The sequence below is a fragment of the Ahaetulla prasina genome, chromosome 11 (genome assembly GCF_028640845.1).
Source record: "Ahaetulla prasina isolate Xishuangbanna chromosome 11, ASM2864084v1, whole genome shotgun sequence".
In the NCBI taxonomy this organism is placed as follows: Eukaryota; Metazoa; Chordata; class Lepidosauria; order Squamata; family Colubridae; genus Ahaetulla; species Ahaetulla prasina.
This window is the reverse complement of record NC_080549.1, coordinates 7,671,708-7,690,890: the sequence shown is the minus strand read 5'-3', so window position 1 is coordinate 7,690,890 and position 19,183 is coordinate 7,671,708.

Sequence of the window (19,183 nt, the reverse complement as noted above, 5' to 3'; positions counted from 1 at the left end):
CCAGGACCAAGGTTTTTTCTTTTTCCAAGCTTTCGGCTTAGAAACTTTCTGGAGAGAAATTCATTGAGGATGGGCTTGTGATGGAGCTCATCTCTCAGGGAACTTCTCTCTCTTTCCAGAATGTCTTCACATGAGAGAGAGGGAGGGAGAGGGAGAGAGAAAGAGAGAAGTTCCCTGAGGATGAGCTCCAGCACAAGCCCAAAATTTGAAAGAATAGTCTTTGGTCCTGGTGACCGACTCAGATTGGGACATCCCTTGGGACATATTTATTTGTGTTCATTCATGAAAGATACAGGCAGGCAGCACTTCCAACCTGGGCTTACACAGCCTCGAGGATAATCTTTTGGAATCTGTCTGATGATGGGACTGATGCAAAGCTATTGTCAGGGTTCCAAGGAACACCCCCAATGAAAGAAAACTCTGAGGCTTGAGTTTCCGCAAATTGGCACATCTGGGAAAACCCGAATCTGAAAGCTTCCAGGTTTTCCCCACCCAAAAGAAAGTTCAAGTCCCTGCCCCAGCACCCACATGTCCATCCCATGATCCAATCAGGCACTATCCAAAACTGGAGATGCCTCCCAGTCACCTCATCGCAGCTGAAGGGCAAGGTGACCATGACTTTCTGAGAAAAGAATGTTATTTTGACTACATATCACCCATACTCTAAGCAATCCCCTCTCCCGTTTTCCCACAGAAAATGTGGCAGGCCTGAAGGCCCAACTGTAAAAAATAGCTTCCTGGTCTGACAGCTATATTAAGAACTCAACCCTATTCTTGTTCAGATCCCTTTCTTCTCAAGCACCATTTTGCAAGCAAGACGTTCTTAATTCTACTGACACAGTTCTTGATATTTAGACAGAGACCATGGGCTCACTTAGATTTCATGGAAGTGGCCTGCGAGTCACACGTAGGCCCAGCAATGCTCATTTTACTTCCCTGGTTTAAAACAGATGTCCTTCATAAAGAACTACTATTATTGGCAGGACCCAAGCTGAACTGTGTATGTCCGTGCCTGATATCAATGTCAGAAGTTAGCCAGCTATGTCTGATTCTTGCTCTTGATCCTTTCATGTTCTCCAAGTTCACCATGACACCAATAGCCAGAAATGTCTAATAGATCAGCAACATAATCTATTATGTCTACGATGGGGTCCTGCTTTCATATCCAATTTATAATAGTTTATAGACTTCGGTTTACTCATAATCTGCATTGAGCATATGCGATCCCCATGGAGACTGGAAGGTAGACTGCGCAGCAGGTAGCTGTGTTCTAATACTAAAATTAAGTTTTTAGAATGGCTCTATCAGGGATTTACTTCAAATTAAACGCAAAGTCTAAAATCACAGACTTTATGCCTTCTGGATTTCACACTGAGTAATCTTTCTATCCAAAAATGAACTGCTGCATATTGAGACATTTATAAATGAAAGGAAGTTGATGGAATCTTGGTTGCCCTTAGAGATTGATAGGGGAGGGAAGGGCTCCGTCTGCCTATAATAGGCTAGTTCCCAGCATTCAGGTTTTGTTAATACACACTCAACTAAGAACATCCACAAATGTTTTGAATTTTTTTTTGGGGGGGGGGATTTCTTTTGTGGATTGTCAGGAGGAGAAAGTTAGGGTATTATCACAGCCTCGAACCTAACTCTTTCTCAGCTCAAGAGCAGACATAGGGTGAGGATTCTCAGGCCCTAGAAATTATGCCAAGCCAGTTTTCCAAAGCTCTTAGTCTCTGTACCAGTGGTGGGTTTCAAAAAATTTTACTACTGGTTCTGTGGGTATCGCTTGGTGGGCATGGCATGACTTGGTGGGCATGGCATGGGAAGGATACTGTAAAATCTCCATTCCCACACCACTCCAGGGGAAGGATACTGCAAAATCCCCATTCCCTCCCAATCAGCTGTGACTTGGGAGGCAGAGAAGAGATGGGGGAGGGGCCAGTCAGAATTTTTACTACCGGTTCCCTGAACTACTCAAAATTTCCACTACCTACCGATTCTCCAGAACTGGTCAGAACCTGATGAAACCCACCTCTGATCTGTACTGGAACCAGCAGACTTTTTCCTCAACTTGGAGTACCTTCACCCCAATCCTTGAGAAGTACATAAAACATTAGAAGATGGAGAAAGGTGGAAATTCTCAACCTTGCCACACACTTTCAATAAGAAATAGCAATAGCACTTAGACGTATATATTACTTCTTAGTGCTTGACAGCACTCTCTGAGTCAGCATACTTCCCCCCAATTATCCAGGTACTCCTTTAACCGATCTTGGAAGGATGGAAGGCTGAGTCAACCTTGACCTAGTCAGGATCGAACTGCTGGCAATCAGAAGAATTAGCCTGCAATACTGCATTCTAACCACTGCACCACTATGGCTGTTAGGAACAACCTACAAAAGAAACCAGACAGAACTAGTGCTAGCTGGATGTCATTGGTTAAGTGAGCTGGGAAGTGCAAAAAAATGGTGAGATCAAAATTGCTTCACAATGACTTCTCTCTAATTCCCTCAACACTGTCGAACTATTCACATTAGACTGCATTACTATTAGTCTTCTCATCATTCCTATCACCCATCTCCTCCCACTTATGACTGTATGACTGCAACTTTGTTGCGTGTATCCTTACGGTTTATATTGCTATTGTTTCCTAGTATGATTCAGTTGCTTATTTGTACCCTATGACTATCATTAAGTGTTGTACCTTATGATTCTGGACCAATGTATCTTGTCTTTTTATGTACACTGAGAGCATATGCACCAAAGACAAATTCCTTGTGTGTCCAAATCACACTTGGCCAATAAAGAATTCTATTCTATTCTATTCTATTCTATTCTATTTCTATTTCTATTTCTTCTATTTCTTTTCTATTCTACTCTACTCTACATTCTATTCTATTCTATTCTATTCTATTCTATTCTATTCTATTCTATTCTATTCTATTCCCAAACTTGATAATCTCCTTCCTACAAAGAGCAACCTGATACCGACCTTGGCTTCCCTCTGAACTCGATACACATTTATTTATTTATTTTATGTTTCTAGGTGTCCTGGCTCCGAATAATTGGATTTGATTTACAACTATGAGATTAGCTTGATGCATTTAGTGTAGTCCTAACTCCAATAATGAGTAGTTGTTGGTGAGAGAGAGAGAGTTTTAAAAGAGGGATAGTTTATGTGAAGTGGAGTTCACCCACATACCTTGACTTTTTGGGTAATTAGAATGAGAGCTACATCAAGCAGAGAGGAAATAACTGTTGGGCAGGAGCAGGTGGCTGATGATAAAAGTATAGAAAGCCAAGGGTAAGCCACAGAGTAGATAACCATGACAAATGATTAAAGGAACTTGGTATGCTTCATTTGCAAAAAAAAAAAGGAGACCGAGTGAAAACCTGAAAGGTTTTCATGTATAAGAGAGAGTGGAGCTACTGTCTGTTGAAACCCAGGGCAGGAGAAGGTCCAGCAAGTCAAGTTGAAATTAAAATAATTGAGCTTCAGGCTGAAGAGGAAACTGTTGATAGTTAAGATGTTAAGCAGCGGAAAAAGCTACCTATAAGAACGATGGATTTGCCTTCAAAGGAGCCCAGATGGCCTCTAGTCAGAATGGTTTAATGGACTGCTGTCCTGAACAAAGGATTGGAATGGATGACATCTATATAATACATTATATTAGTTCGTCTGGCTTTCTAAGTTTGAAGGGCAGGGTCGAATTCTTGGATTAGTCCAACAGGATGTGTTCCTGGTGGCTCAGTGGATAGAATGCAGGATTGCAGGCTGACTCTGCTCACTGCCAGGAGTTTGATCCTCCCAGGCTCAAGGTTGACTCAGCCTTTCATTCTTTAGAGGTCAGTAGAATGAGGACCCAGATTGTTGGGGGCAATAGGCTGACTCTGTAAACTGCTCAAAGAGGGCTGTAAAGCACTGTGAAATGGGATATAAGTCTAAGTGCTATTGCTATTGCTATTGCTATTGCTATTGCCCTTCCTTCCTTCCTTCCTTCCTTCCTTCCTTCCTTCCTTCCTTCCTTCCTTCCTTCCTTCCTTCCTTCCTTCCTTCCTTCCCTGTGGTTAGAATGCAGTATTGCAAACTAATTGTGCTTACTGTGAGGAGTTCAATCCTCCCAGGTTCAAGGTTGACTCAGCCTTTCATCCTATAGAGGTCAGTAAAATGAGGAGCCAGATTGCTGGGGGACAATGTGCTGACTTCGTAAACCACTCAGAGAGGGCTGTAAAACACTGCAAAGTGGTATTTAAGTCTAAGTGCCTTCCTTCCTTCCTTCCTTCCTTCCTTCCTTCCTTCCTTCCTTCCTTCCTTCCTCCCTCCCTCCCTCCCTCCTTCCTTCCTTCCTTCCTTCCTCCTTCCTTCCTTCCTTTTGCCCCAGTGGTTGGAATGCAGTATTGCAGGTTAATTGTGCTTTCTGTGAGGAGTTCAATCCTCACCAGGTCAAGGTTGACTCAGCATTTCATCCTCTTTTAAAGGTCTGTAAAATGAGGACCCAGATTGTTGGGGGACAATATGCTGACACTGTAAACCCCTCAGAGAGGGCTGTAAACCACTATGAAGTGGTACATAAGTCAAAGTGCTATTGCTATTTCTAAAGTTCTTAGTCTAATGATTTGACAGTTCTGAGAAGAGCCTTTATCTTACCTAATTTCTGTTCTATCAATACTATTGTACTACACTAATGTTGCTTTGCAATATAGTAGAATTAGTTTATCTGGCAGTATTTCCTGTCTGGTCTACCTGGTAAGGCTGACCAAATAGCAAGCGTTGAAGAAATGAAGGATTCACATTTATTGAAACCAAGCATATTGGTTTGTCTTACATTTAGGCAAGAAAAACAAAATGCATAGGTGCTGTATATGTGCTACCTTGCTCAATAGTAGTAACTGTAAGAGGGACCTTGGAATCCTGGTGGAAGACCATTTAAATATGAGCCAGCTGTGTGCTGCAGCTGCCAAAAAAGCCAACACAGTTCTAGGCTGCATAAACAGAGGGATAGAATCAAGATCACGTGAAGTGTTAATACCACTTTATAATACCTTGGTAAGGCCACACTTGGAATCCTGCATCCAGTTTTGGTCACCACGATGTGAAAAAGATGTGAGACTCTAGAAAGAGTGCAGAGAAGAGCAACAAAGATGATTAGGGGACTGAAGGCTAAAACATATGAAGAACGGTTGCAGGAACTGGGTATGTTTAAGTCTTATGAAAAGAAGGACTAGGGGAGACATGATAGCAGTGTTCCAATATCTCAGGAGTTGCCACAAAGAAGAGGGAGTCAAGCTATTCTCCAAAGCACCTGAGGGCAGGACAAGAAGCAATGGCTGGAAACTAATCAAGGAGAGAAGCAACCTAGAACTAAGGAGAAATTTCCTGACAGTGAGAACAATTAATCAGTGGAACAACTTGCCTGCAGAAGTTGTGGATGCTCCAACACTGAAAGTTTTTAAGAAGATGTTGCACAACCATCTGTCTGAAATGGTGTAGGGTTTCCTGCCTAAGCAGGGGGTTGGACTAGAAGACCTCCAAGGTCCATTCAAACTCTTTTATTCTATTCTGTTCTGTTCTGTTCTGTTCTGTTCTGTTCTGTTCTGTTCTGTTCTGTTCTGTTCTGTTCTGTTCCGTTCCGTTCCGTTCCGTTCCATTCCAACATGCCTTGAGATTTATCAGTGGACTCCACAATAGGAATGTCTTCTGTGTAGTGTAAAGATTGGAGGAAGGTTAATCACTGGAACGACGTGCCTCCAGAAGTTGCAAAGGCTCCAATACTGGAAGGTTTTAAATAGAGATTGGACAGACATTTGTCTGAAATGGTTATAGGGTTTCCTGCCTGAGCAGGGGGGTGGACTAGAAGACCTCCAAGGTCCCTTCCAAATCTGATATTCTGTTAATTAAATACCTTTTCTCCTTTCTGCCTTTTTTTTCTTTTTTTCTTTCTTTCTTTTTTTTGCAGGGTCCTTAAATTCTTAGAAAAAGTTTGAAGGCTGCAGAAAATAAAAGTTACATGGGAGAAAGAAGGGAGGGAAAAAAATATGCACTTTGATTCTTGGTCTCTTTTTGATGGAAACGATGCATATTATGGGATGGTGCAGAGGAGACCCCGAGATCCATACAGCTTGTACACCTCGCTGTATTGCAACATGTTCCTTTAATGTCTCGCAAGGCAGCTGAGATTTCTCTATTTAAAGCTTGTAAAAGCTTCAAGATCTGTGGATGAAAGCTGCTGAATATTGAAAATGCCATGCCTGGCGCAGCCATAAATAGGATTAGTTTCAAGAACTGTATCTCATTTACAAATTGAGTAGCTACCTTACAGCAGAATGGTGCTCCCAATTTCCTTCCCATTTTAGTTGGGCAGGAAAAGAGAATGAAAGAAAGAAGAGGGGGAGAGAAAAGAAGAAAATAGCCTTACCGTAAACAGCCCAGGGACGTGGTGGCTCAGTGGCTAAGATGCTGAGCTTGTCGATTGAAAGGTCGGCAGTTCAGTGGTTCGAATCCCTAGTGCTGCGTAATGAGGTGAGCTCCTGCTACTTGTCCCAGCTTCTGCCAACCTAGCAGTTCGAAAGCACATTAAAAATACAAGTAGAAAAATAGGGACCACCTTTGGTGGGAAGATAACAGCGTTCCGTGCGCCTTTGGTGTTGAGTCATGCCAGCCACATGACCACGGAGACGTCTTCGGACAGCGCTGGCTCTTCTGCTTTGAAACGGAGATGAGCACCGCCCCCTAGAGTCAGGAACGACTAGCACATATGTGCGAGGGGAACCTTTACTTTACACAGCCCAACTTCTCATATAGCTGTATAGGAAGTTAGCACCCACCCCTCTCCTAGAAAAATGAAATATCCTAGGAAATATTAAAAAGGCAGAATATTGTATTTCCTTGGATGTTTCCCTGAAACATTCAGGTTTCCCTGAAACCAAGATTCAGTTAATGGAGTGAGGATGACGCAGGTCCGGTTCTCCACAGCCTAGAATCAGTCGATCTCAGGTAAGCTCTGCGACCAACCATGGTGAGAATGATTCAGCATCTCTCAGCAGATAAAAAGAGAGGATAGAGAAACAGACAGAAAGAGGCAACCCTCCTTTCAACTCTGAGCTACAAATATCCTCCTTTATTAAAGTTAAAGTATAGATTCGTATAATGGACTGTTTGGAACGGGGGCGGTCAAACTCAATTTCATTGAGGGCCTCATTGGGGTTGTGTTTGACTTTGGAGGAGGGGGCGGCGGGGGGGAGAGGCCAGAGTGGGTGTGGCTAGCTCGACATCACTCGTGTTGGGAGCGCCAAGTGCTCTGCCAGCGAAAGCTGGCCCCTGGGCTCTGTTTTCGGCTGCGACGGCCTCCTGCAACCCTCTGCCAGCAAAAGTGAAGCTCGGGAGGGCTGCCCATAACCCTCCCGAGCTCCGTTTTCACTGGCAGATGTACCACAGGCTTTGCTGTTTCCAGGGAGGCCCCACGGGCCAGATCTAAGCACCCCACAGGCTGGATCTGGCCCCCGGGCCTTGAGTTTGAGATCCCTGCTATAGAGCTTCCTGCTTGAGCAATGGGCTGGCCTCAGGGGTGGCCTTCAAAAAATTTAGCAAGGGATTCTCTGCTTGGTTGCTGGGTGAGCGTAGCCTAGTCGGCCTCCTGCACCACAGAAGGGGGGCGTTTTTGCCCTCCCCAGGTTCCAGAGGCTTTCCTTGAGCCTCTGGGAGGGCGAAAACAGCCTCCACAGACTCCAGAGGCCCTTTTTTTCCAGTAGACCCTTTTTTTTGCCCTCCCTGAGCCTCCACACACGCCCCGCACTTACCTGCATCGGGAATCCTGGGAGGTGCGGGGTGGGAGGTTCTCTGAACTGCACAGAAACTTAGCTAGAGGTTCTCCTGAACCCCTGCGAACACCCAGCAGCCCAGCCCTGGTTGGCCTAGAAGACCTCCAAGGCCCCTTCCAACTCTGTTATTCTCTTATTCTTTTATTCTATACTTCTCTCCTCCAGGGAGGCAAAGGCTGATGGGAGTTTTTGATGGTAAACTCATTTCTGAGAGAGAGATTAACCCCAAGATTAATACTAGGTCAACAATCAAGAAGGATACAATGGCCCCCACCCCCAATCAGGGAACCACTAACTCAAACAAGCTGATAGTAAACAATGCCTAACTATCCAGACAGAATAAGACACAGACTCCTCTCTCTTCTGGCACTGATGATGTTACCTAATTGGGTCGGGAAACGTCTGCAAGAAAACAACCAAGCTCAAGAAGGCACCAAGAACCTCACAGTTCAACCCTGAGCTACAAATATTCTCTTCTATCAATGCCATGTCTGAGAAACTGACTTCCTAGGTCACATTAAACTGTGTTTTGTTTAATAATATCTGATTTGGAAACGAACCACAACTGGCTGGGTTCCCACAACACACAAAGCTCTAAACTATGGTTTACAACCAACAGCATTCAACTCATCCAACACATTTAGAGAAAAAAGAAAGCTGTCCAAATTCTAGCCGATTGCAATCTGTCCATCTGGCCAGAACTTGATGTATTGCCGAAGATCTATAAAATAGTGTCTTTGTTTGAGCAGAGACGCAACAGCTGGGGAAAAAGAGATTAAACGTTCCATCCAATCCTGTTCTTGTTCCTACAGATATCCTCAAGGTGTTTTTTTCAAAAGCCAGTTGGACTGTTTTTCCTTGAGGGAGAAGAAAACGTTTCACTTCTCATCCAAGAAGCTTCATCATCATCATCGGTCACAACTGACATTGAAGCTTCTTGGATGAGAAGCGAACCCTTCTCCTTCTCCTTCTCCTTCTCCTTCTCCTTCTCCTTCTCCTTGTACTCCTCCTCCCTTTCTCCTTCTTCCACTTCTTCTTCCTCTTCTTCTTCCTGTCCCCCTCCCCCTCTTCCTCCCCTCCTCCTCCTTCTCCTCCCCTCCTCCTCCTCTCCTCCTCCTCCTCCGCCACCTCTTCTCCTCCTCCTCCTCCTCCTCCTCCTCCTCCTCCTCCTCCTCCTCCTCCTCCTCCTCCTTCTCCTTACCCCTCCTCCTCCTTCTCTTCCTCCTCCTCCTCCGCCTCCTCCTCCTCCTCCTCTTCTCCTCCTCCTCCTCCTCCTCCTCCTCCTCCTCCAAACACTCCAGTTGCCTTTTGAAAAAGCAACTTTGAGACAATCTTGACCTGGATGACCGAGAACCTTCACCAACTTCCCACAGATACTTTTCTTCAACTTCCTCTAATCCTCTATATTTGTCTTTGTGTATATATATATATCTTGACTTGAGACAGAATATTTCTGTAGGAAGACCACCCACCTCCAGAGCTTCAGGAGTGCCATCAAGCTAAGATCCACTTCTGATGGAACTGGAACATCTGAGATGGTTGTTTTCTCCTCAGTGTGACAAGCTTTTCACAAATTGTTTAAAGGAATGTCGGTTGTGTGCCTGCTCATTAGTCTTTAACTGTTCACTTCTTGAAGCAATTATTCAACTGATCAATTATGCTCCAGTCAAGTTAAATGCACGGCTTAAAAGCTAAGAGGTTTTGCCTTTAACCAGGTTTGCTTCATAAAGTGGTTCATTTGTTACAGGATCTCGCCCCATCCTCCATCCTCCCCCCCTCCCCCACCCAATGCGTGTATACACACACCCCTTTTTTCTCTTTGAGTGTAGAGAAATAACACTTCGTATTCCGAGGGATATATTAGCCTCCATTCCAATTGCATTTCTCTTTTAATTTGTTTGTTATTCAAACAAATGAGATTGTTTTACCCTGTTGCGTTGTGTATTGTACCTTATAAGATTTTGAGTGCTGGTTGATGATTTGATTACGGTAAGCGCAAACAAAGATGAATGTTTTAAGGAGGGCTGGAGCGGTTTCATACTGCGTGGCCTGCTTTGGCTGATGCAATTCATTTCAAATGTAATAAATACGGTCATCCAAATAAATTAAAACTGTGTTAATGCGAGAGAAGGTGTCTTTTTTTTCCCCCAGACAATGTGGTGAGAGGTAGAGGAGAATTTTTATCGGCAAAGCTAAGGTGTTAATTTAAGACAAAACTGGTATACCGAAGATTAGAGAAATGATGGTTAGCCAACCATCATTTCAAATGGAAAGCTACGCTCAATTTAGCATTCAGTGAAACAAAACAATATCTACTTGATGTACATCAGTGAGAGTAGAAGACTGGGCAGGTTCCAGTACAAGAGATGGTCCTTTTTTTAATCATAATGAGGAGACAGAGGACTTTGGGGTCAAAGTCACGAAAGTCCCACGGTCCCACAGTCTCCGATTACCATTTGCACACTTCACCTATGCACAGTCACTCACGCCCTCGTGACGTCTCGCCTAGACTACTGCAATGCTCTCTACATGGGGCTCCCCTTGAAGGGCATCCGGAGACTGCAGTTAGTCCAGAATGCGGCTGCGCGGGTGATAGAAGGAGCCCCTCGTGGCTCCCGGGTAACACCTATCCTGCGCAGACTGCACTGGCTACCTGTGGCCTTCCGGGTGCGCTTCAAGATGTTGGTGATCACCTTTAAAGCGCTCCATGGCATAGGGCCGGGTTATTTACGGGACCGCCTTCTGCTACCGAATACCTCTCACCGACCCGTGCGCTCTCACAGAGAGGGACTCCTCAGGGTGCCGTCAGCTAGGCAGTGTCGTCTGGCGACACCCAGGGGAAGGGCCTTCTCTGCGGGGGCTCCCGCCCTCTGGAACGAGCTCCCCCCAGGACTTCGCCAACTCTCGGACCTTAGAACCTTCCGTCGTGAACTTAAAACACACTTATTCAGGTGCGCAGGACTGGATTAGATTTTTTAGTTTTTTAAATTTTAAATTTTAAATTTTGTACTGATTTTAATTGGTTTTGTTATTTTTAGTTAAATTGGCCGGTTAAATATTTCATTTTAAAATTATTTTAAATTTATTGTCTATCTATGTATTTTAATAAGGCTGTACACCGCCCTGAGTCCTTCGGGAGAAGGGCGGTCTAGAAATTTAATTAATAAATAAAATAAATAAATAAATACCGCTGCTTCTCAACCAGCAAAGTCAAAGAGGTAAAGAGTAAGAAGTTGCAAGTTGTGGTCACTTGCACTTAATGACTGGATGATTCACTTTAATGACTGAAGTGACATTCTAAGTCGGTCAGGCTCACAGGATGTCTGCATCACTTAGCAACGGAGATGATGGTCCCATTTGTGGTCAGTAGGCGAAGGCCACCTGCAGTTTCTCACCTGGTGATGGAACACGAATGTTCAGCAGGAATTCTAAAGGTAAAGGTCAAAGTAAAGGTTCCCCTCTCACATAAGTGCTAGTCATTCCTGACTCTAGGGGGCAGTGCTCATCTCCGTTTCAAAGCCAAAGAGCCAGCGCTGTCCAAAGACATCTCCGTGCTCATGTGGCCGGCATGATTCAATACCAAAGGCACATGGAACGCTGTTACCTTCCCACCAAAGGTGGTCCCTATTTTTTCTACTTGCATTTTTACATGCTTTCGAAACTGCTAGGTTGGCAGAAGCTGGGACAAGTAACGGGAGCTCACCCCGTTCCATGGCAGCACTAGGGATTCGAACCGCTGAGCTGCCGACCTTTCAATCGACAAGCTCAACATCCCAGCCCCTGAGCCAGGAATTCTAAACAACAAGCCAATTGGATATGGGCGGTCTACCCAACTACGTATTTCTCCATAGCTACTTCTATTTTTTTTTCAAATCTGAAAGCTTTTTAAGCCAACTCACAATTTTGAAATCTAGAAGACCTCTAACTCCAGTTAAATCAAAGTAGAATCTTTTTGCCATCCATCCATTATCTCCAAATAATCCTTTAACGTTTCTTAATTAAAAACTAGGAGAATGACCTACCTACCTACCTTCCTTCCTCCCTCCCTCCCTCCCTTCCTTCCAAATAAAGAGAGAGACAGAGAGAGACAGAGAGAGAGAGAAAGAGAGAAAGAAAGAAAGAGAGAGAGAGAGAGAGAGAGAAAGAAAAGAAAAGAAAAGAAAAGAAAAGAAAAGAAAAGAAAAGAAAAGAAAAGAAAATTCAACAAAGATGTTTCCTTTAAGTATAGAGGGGTAGGCTGAACAATTGGGACTGATTGGGATTGATGAGAAATTCAAGCCATCAGAATTTTTAGATGAAAATATTGATTTTATGTCTCCTGCAAACACAGAGCTTTGAGACCATATGTGTGTTTTATTTGCACTTCTAAGGGAAGCTGCATCCAAAAGAACTTTTTGTAAAAAAAAAATGATTTAGGAAAAAAAATGCACACATGGAAACATATACAAAAAAACAATTTTTGGTGCATAGATATTCATGGAGCGTTCCCCCCCCCCACTTTCAGGGCGAAGCATAGCTTCCTTTTAGCAATGCAGGAATTTTAGCTAGTGCAGAAATTATAACAACAGCTCTCACTATGCTAACAATACAGTAATTAAGTGACCTCTGGAAAAATGTGTCACATCTTTTTTTTCTGTGAAAGCTTGTACGAATTACTTTGATAAAGAGTTTTCGATGTGTGTCAAATGCAATGCTTGCCAAATGCTTTCTATCTTCAAGTATGTTTATGTTTCCAAACATAGATTATAATCAGTAGAAACAGAACAATTGTCTCTTGCTGTGATGCAGAACTAAAACTTAAAGAAATCACAGCAAATCATGACAAAGTGAAGACATCTGGACAATGGAGTAAGCAATTCAGCAACCTCCCAGACCTGTGAGGAAAAGTAACCAATAGACGAGAATATTTGCACCTTATGGTTGTGCTGTGTGGTCCTTGATGCTCTCTGAGTTTGGTTATTTTCTTGCAGACATTTCCCTGCCCAGCTAGATAACATCATCAGTGCTAGAAGGAAGTGGTGTTTTCAAAAAGGAGGAAGAGGAGGAGGAGGACTGTGGGTTCTTTGGTGTTCTCTGAGCTTGGTTGTCCCAAAGGTGCTTTGGCAATTGGACTTTCTGGTTTTTCTCTGAAGATGTTTTATTTCTTAGCCAAGAAGCTTCTTCAGCTCTGAGCTTGGTTGCTTTCTTGCAAATGTTTCATTACCCTGTAACATCAGTGCTACCAGCTACCAAGGACCTCACAAAGGAAGCTTAAGTCATGAAACAAACAATTTCATCACTGAAGGAACAATTTCAGGCTTGTTGAATAACTGTTGCTGTAGTAATAATGATATAATCCTGAAAAATCTGCCAAACTTTAGCTCTCATCAGCTAGCCATACCCTTACTTGGATTCGAACATGGGCTGGCTGCATATTAGGCAGTTGAATTAACTTCTGAGCCACAAGTCCTCCTTCCTTTATCAGCTAAGTCAGGGAGGAGAACTTATGGCTCAGAGGTTAATAAAAGGTAAAGGTTCCCCTTGCACATACGTGCTAGTCGTTGCCGACTCTAGGGGGCGGTGCTCATCTCCATTTCAAAGCTGAAGAGCCAGCGCTGTCCGAAGATATCTCTGTGGTCATGTGGCCAGCATGACTCAACACCAAAGGCGCACGGAACACTGTTACCTTCCCACCAAAGGTGGTCCCTATTTTTTCTACTTGCATTTTTACGTGCTTTCAAAACTGCTAGGTTGGCAGAAGCTGGGACAAGTAACGGGAGCTCACCCCGTTACACGGTAGTACTAGGCATTCGAACCGCCGAGCTGCCGACCTTTTGATCGGCAAGCTCAACGTCCTAGCCCCTGAGCCACCACGTCCCTTCAGAGGTTAATACAACCGCCTAATATGCAGGCAGCTCAAGTTCGAATCCGAGTAAGGGTATGGCTAGCTGATGAGAACTAAATAGCTTGAAATAGTGCTATACCAGTCTCCCTTTATTTCTTTATCAGCAAAACACAAACTTGGTACAAAATAGTTTGTCCTGAAAGTGACTGCCTGAGGGCTCCTGGACTGGAGTTGAAAGGTGAAAGGGAAGCAGTAGGCTCCCTCCCATACTGGGGCAGACCAGGTGCTAAAACAGAGAAACACTTGTGTGTGTGTGTGTGTGTGTGTAAATAAAGGGAAGGATAGAAGTCATAATGCAAACCATCATATATATATATTTTCTTGGATAAAAGTTTGCAGGAGCTAATTGGAAAAAAAATCACAAACAGCCTTGGGAATTTGATTTAAACTTGCTTTATTTCTATTTTAATTTTTTTTTCCAAGTTGTGCATAACTTGCTTTGGCTTTCGCATCCCACTTCCTCTCCTGCATGTAGCTGGATCTGCAAAGGTGTATAATTTGGGCTGGGTAAATATCATCAGCCAGCATTAGTAAATTGCTCAAGGACATATTTTTATATGCAATGTGAAGAGCACTATACTGCACATTGATAGAAAGAGAAACGGTTTAAATTCAGTGTAAGACTTTGTTAGAAGGGATGAACGTTTTAAATAAAATATGCTTGTTTACAATATTGTAGCTTCAGGGAGAATGAAAAGCTGCACTGTGCTAATTCTGATAAAACATTGCCCTCTTCTGGTTTTTACTGTTTTTTCGCTCTGTCCTTCATTTTTCCTCTTTCATTCTGTTAATCTTCCCAATATGATTTTCTATTGACATGTGCAGTGAGATTGGGTGATCACGATAAGATTTTCTTGGATGCAGAAATAAATTGGCATCCACAATGGAAACCCTTTTCTGCTACAGGTGGCTTCCTTTATCTTGGCACCAAACAGTGGGTTGTTTTTTTTAAAAAAAAAATTGTCCACAGGGCAAATGGAAAAAAAAAATGCAGTGAACACCAGCAGGGTTGAAATGCTCCAAGGTCTGCTACTGGTTCACTTCGCTACCGGTTTGCTGCGCAGGTGCGTGTGTGGCGCACGCCAAATGCACGCTTTGCACGCAAGTGCGCCGCAGGCGCTACTACACAGCGCTGAAAAAGGAGGCTTAAGAAACCTTTTCTACGGTAAGTAGAACAGTGAGGGGGGTAAAACAGCTGTGCCGAGTGACTCTCTAGAAAGCTCCTTCCTTCCTTCCTTCCTTCCTTTCCTGTCCTTTTCTTTTTCTTCCTTCCTTCTCTTCCTGCTCCTTTCTTTTTGTTCCTTCCTTCCTTCCTTCCTTCCTTCCTTCCTTCCTTCCTTCCTTCCTTCCTTCCTTCCTTCCCTATCCCTTTCTTTTCCTTCCTTCCTTCCTTCCCTATCCCTTTCTTTTCCTTCCTTCCTTCCTTCCTGCCCCTTTCTTTTCTTTCTTTCCTTCCTTCTTTCCTTCCCTGTCCCTTTCTTTTCCTTCCTTCCTTTCCTGTCCCTTTCCTTTCTTTCCTTCCTTCTCTCCCTCGCCCTTGTCCTTTCCCTCCTTTTTCTCCTCACTTCCTCCCCCCCACTTCCTTTTCTTCCTTCCCAAGCAACCATTTACCAATGTTTTGGAGGGATGTTTTTAAAAATTCACACAGGCACCAACCAAGAATAGAACAATAGAAATGCTTAAAAGCAGCAGACTTTTTTCTCAAAAGAGGGGAGAAAAAACAGGCAATTCTGTTGTAAACATCGGTGTAATTTTTTCTTTTATTATCTCTCCTTACTGTTTGACCTACTTCTTTCATTTTCTTTTTTTTTATTGAAAAAGTTTTACAAAGAACAAATTTTTAAACCATCGTTCCCCCCCCTTCCCCCCTCCCCCTCCCCTCCTTCTCCCTCCCCCAAGACTTCCCAGAACAAAATGCAGGGTATAACATTTATCAATCATAAGCTAAAATACCACAAAAATCTACCTCATATACACGCTCTCCCAACACCCCCTTAACTCCCCTTTCCCATTTAAACATATACATTAATATATACCATTCGTAACATTATTCATAGAGTATTTGGTACTTTTTAGTCCGATACTTGTTTTGAACATAATCAATCCACCTTCTCCACTCCAATACATATTTTTCTTGTGAAGGTCTATCAAATACGCAGAGATTTTTGCCATTTCTGCTAAGTTTGATACTTTAAGTGTCCATTCTTCAATCGTAGGTAAATCTTCTCTCTTCCAGTATTGTGCAACCAAAAGTCTCGCTGCTGTTATTAAATTTAGAATCAACTTAGTCTCTATAACTGTACAGTCTGTAATTATACCCAATAAAAACAACTGTGGAGTAAATTTTATCTTCTTTTTCAGAATATTCTGCACTTCTTTCATTTTCTGAAGGAAGAATGGACTGACTTCCTGGCCTGGTGCTATAAGTTAGGGTATTTTTTTTCAGCCATTGGCAACTAATGTCTGTGGGATGCTACCTCGTATTTCAGATTCATTCACATTCCATGAAAGTAACCTTGCTCTGCTTGAAACCCAGGTTATTCACCTGAAAGAGGTGTGCCATTCAGTGCACTAAACTATGTAGGATGCATCGTGGCTATCAAATTCTCATTTTGCAGCTATTTTCTCCCTGGTGCGAGCTGTAAGATGCCAAAGAATCCTCGGCTAATATAATCTGCAGAATGCAGGAGCCCGAAAACCAAGCTGGCATCAGTTTTTCAAGCTGTGGTGTTGCTTTCTAGAAATGTTGATCAGGTTGCCCGGTCTTTCACCCCATGTAGAAATCATTTTTATTTCTCCTTTCTTTTGCAACCGAAAAAAGAATCTCTTGGTTTGCTTTTTCTTCTTCCCAATTTCCCTGTTGCACATCTTAATAGCGGTGTCCCCCCAAGGCAGCTTTCTATCACCAACATTCTTTATACTATACATAAATGATCTTTGCGATCATATTATAAGCAACTGTGTTCTCTTTGCCGATGATGTAAAAATATCTAACACCACCGACAATGCTACTACCCTTCAAAAATTTGTGTCGGAATGGTCAAACAATTGGCAACTCCAAATCTCAACCAAGAAATGCTCTTTCTTACACATTGGCAAAAAGAACCAGAACACAAAATAGAAGCTGAGTGGATACAGCCTGTGTTGTGTCCTCCTCGCCTCCGTCCGAACGATGGCTTAATTAGCCGGCTCTTATCAGCTCTGGCAGCAAAAGAATCAGCGTCTGCCAAGAGCCCTCGATAGCTGCTAAGACGCTGGTGAGTCACAACCTTCAGCTCTAGTCAATCCGTGGATTTGCCTGATACAAAGAGACACATCAGCTCTTGCTGCCTTTTATATCCTGTGGGGTGTGGCTCCATGACTCAGCACTTCCTAGGCCTGCCCCTCCCCTGTTTCTGTCGTTCCTGCCTCTCCTGCCTACGAAACCTGGGATTGAGCCAAGCCTGATTGCTGTCAGCTGGGTCTGCAGGTGTGGCCTGGGGGGGCGGGAAGAGTCAGGAGAAGGATGCCTCGTTATCTCCTCCACCTGGCCTGCTTCTGGCTCCTGGAGCTGAGCCAGGGAGGCCGGTGCTTCCGAGGTAAGTCCTGACAGCTCTTCTCCCTCACTGTCCAAATCACTTTCTGGCAGCAGGCCCAGCTCTGAGTCACTTTCTGGCAGCAGGCCCGGCTCCAAGGCACTTTCAGGCATGGGGCCAGGTTCAGGGGTGGGAGCCACAACAGCCTTGTAGATGACCCTCACTCTGTCAAGGACCTTGGAGTACTCATATCTAATGATCTAAGTGCCAAAGCCCACTCTAACAACATCGTCAAAAAGGCATTAAGAGTTGTTAACCTAATCTTGTATAGTTTCTTCTCCGGTAATACCACACTACTAACCAGAGCATACAAAATATTTGCTAGACCAATTCTCGAATACAGTTCATCTGTCTGGAACCCACACAACATATCGGACCTTAATACAATTGAACTTGTCCAGAAATATTTCACAAGAAGAGTCCTCCACTCCTGTGCTCGCAACAAAATACCTTATGCCACCAGACTTGAAATTCTGGGCTTAGCAGACTTAGAACTATGCCGCCTTTGGTATGACCTAAGTGTAGTTCATAAAATTATCTGCTATAACGTTCTACCTGTCAGTGACTACTTCAGCTTCAACCAAAATAATATATGAACACATAATAGATACAAACTTAAGGTAAACCACTCCAAACCCGATTGCAGAAAATATGACTTCAGCAACAGAGTGGTCAATGCCTGGAATGCACTACCAGACTCTGTGGTCTCATCCCCAAACCCCCAAAACTTAAACCTTAGACTGTCTACTGTCAACCTCACCCCATTCCTAAAAGGTCTGTAAGGGGCGTGCATAAGAGCACCAGCGTGCCTACCATCCCTGTCCTAATGTTTCCTCTATTTGTATCTATTGTATGTATCCAATCCATGTTTATACTTATGATGTAATATAATATAATATAATATAACAACAGAGTTGGAAGGGACCTTGGAGGCCTTCTAGTCCAACCCCCTGCCCAGGCAGGAAACCCTACACCATCTCAGTCAGATGGTTATCCAACATTTTCTTAAAAACTTCCAGTGTTGGAGCATTCACAACTTCTGCAGGCAAGTCGTTCCATTTATTAATTGTTCTAACTGTCAGGAAATTTCTCCTTAGTTCTAATATGTTCTTGACAAATAAAAATAAATAAGTAAAATACTGATCTTGCTGTTTTATTTTCACAAACAGTTGTGTTGTGCAAGCCTTGAAGCTAATCAATCACGAGGCTCTTTTCTTAAAATTCTATACATTCGTTTTTAGGGTTCTTTTTTTTTTCCTGGTGGCAGAAAATACAGTTTTCACTTCTTCTTTTTTTTTCAACCTTTTAAAAACATAACTGTCCCAAAAATTTTATTTGATACTCCTACACACTTAGTAATTTTATGAATCTACTCCTACTGTTACAACTGTCATGTGTATGTGCAGGATTTAACTTAAAACGTCACAAGGTTTTCTTTTTGGAAAACCAGACAGCAATGTCATCTGTTGTAACGTCCTTCCTGCCAACGACTACTTCAGTTTCAACTACAATAACACAAGAACTACCAATAGATTTAAACTTAATGTCAACCGCTCCAGTTTGGATTGCAGAAAATATGATTTCTGTAACAGAATTATCCATGCTTGGAATGCATTACCTGACTCTGTGGTCTCTTCTCATAACCCCAAAAGCTTTAAACAAAATCTATCCACTGTTGACCTCACCACATTCCTAAGAGGACTATAAGGGGCGTGCATAAGAGTACAAACGTGCCTACCGTTCCTGTCCTATTGTTTCTTTCCATATATATATATATATATATATATATATATATATATATATATATATATATATATATATATATATATATTTATATATATATATATATATATATATATATATATATATATATATATATATATATATATATATATATATATATTTC